This window comes from Crocodylus porosus, unplaced genomic scaffold (genome assembly GCF_001723895.1).
Source record: "Crocodylus porosus isolate Cpor-Errol unplaced genomic scaffold, CroPor_comp1, whole genome shotgun sequence".
Lineage (NCBI taxonomy): Eukaryota > Metazoa > Chordata > Crocodylia > Crocodylidae > Crocodylus > Crocodylus porosus.
This window is the reverse complement of record NW_017728906.1, coordinates 80,490,690-80,492,490: the sequence shown is the minus strand read 5'-3', so window position 1 is coordinate 80,492,490 and position 1,801 is coordinate 80,490,690.

The following is a 1,801-nucleotide window of genomic DNA, read 5'->3' as shown; positions in this document are numbered from 1 at the left end:
CTATGTTCTTAAGTTCTCCCATCAGAGATCTTCCTCTCCCCCACGTCTTAATTCTCTTGTTGGTATACAACAAACTTTAATAATTTTAGTCACGTAGACAACTTAGTAATTTATACAAAACAATTTTGACTCAAGTAACTCTGGGTCATGAATACTGCAAGATAATGTCTTGCCCACAGCAGATCTGTACAATTGGACTTAAATTTATTTAAGAAAATCTACAACAGCTACTTTTCCAATAAGCAGAGAGCCATCAGTTTTCAATTAACAGATTTAAAAGCACATTTAGAATTCTGTATTACACACAAATATAGAAAATTTATGCAATTTCTGCATTTGAAAATAAGCGGCATAGCTTTTTATATGTCATTAACTATGAAGTTATGCCAGGTAACTGGACCTCCGTGCTAGGTTTTAAAAAACACATAAAGAAGAAATGTTCTGGCTTCTTCCCAAGTGGTTCTTCTGAAAAGCAGCAAGGACTTAATTGTGTTGAAATAACACCTGGGAGTCCCCATCATAAAGCAGGACCAAGCATTAGCAAAGAAGGTCCCTGCCCAATTTTACAGTGTTGTTTATTGAACTTCAATTCTGCTTTACATTAGATAAGACCTGCACAGGAAAAAAAGTGTTTGCATTTCATACAAGCGTTCAATTCAAACTGTGTGCATGACAATGACAGAACTTTTTAATGTTGTTAAACACTAAAGCCAGTTACAGAGTAATAGTATTTTGACCCAAAAGATGCTGTGCAAAAAGTCATTTTGTTTCAAATGTACTAACATTACACAGTGTTCAAATTACACTTTGTTGGGGGGGAAGGGAGTTAAAAAGATTGGGCTGCCTATCACAATGCCCTAATAAAATCAGAGCCATGTCGTTTCCCACCTCCTCTCCCCCGTTATGATTTTCAAGTCTCATAGGGGGCTTAGCACCCCTGAGCTCCCCCATAATTCAAACCCTGACATTATGTAAACATCTTGAAATGACATCACTGGTCATCTTTAATTACAACGAGTCTCTTACTGTGTTATTTACCACATGGGCTATTAGAAGTCCAGCAAAAACATTTCATGCTTGTAAGGCGTCATGAACTTCTTGCATTCCCTGCACAATCCTACTGTTCTGCATTTTAACTGTCAATCTGTGGCTGTTATTCCTTGTTATCCCAGGTGGTGCCTGGAGGAACAGAGCCTCACCTATTTTCCGCTGGTCCCCACGGTGAGTTTGTAAACGGCCACCAGATCCCCTCTCAGTCTTCTCTTGTGAAGGCTGAATAGATTCAGGCCCTTTAGTCTATCTTCATAGGGCCTGCCCTGCTGCCCCCTGATCATGCAAGTGGCCCTCCTCTGGACCCTCTCAATGCTAGCCCCATCCCTCTTGAAGTGTGGCACCCAGAACTGGATGCAGTACTCCAACTGCAGCCTGACTAACGCCGCATACAGGGGAAGGATCACCTCCCTGGACCTGCTTCTGATGCATCTGTAGATGCATGACAAGGTGCAGTTAGCCTTACTGACTGCTTCCTTGCATTGGTGGCTCATGTCCATCCTGGAGTCAACAATGACTCCAAGATCCCTTTTAGCCACTGTGTTGACAAGAAGGGTGTTTCCCAATGTGAGGGAGCGGGGCCTAGGGGCGGCCGTGAACTCCCTAGCGCCTCCTACCGTCATGTTAGGGTGAACGTAGCACCCTCAGAATCTCACCCGCCACGACTTTGATGACTAATATATATAGTATGGAGGCTGCCTGTTTCCCTAGTGGACGGTACTGGTGTTCCTGTCCCTACTCCAGAATGGGG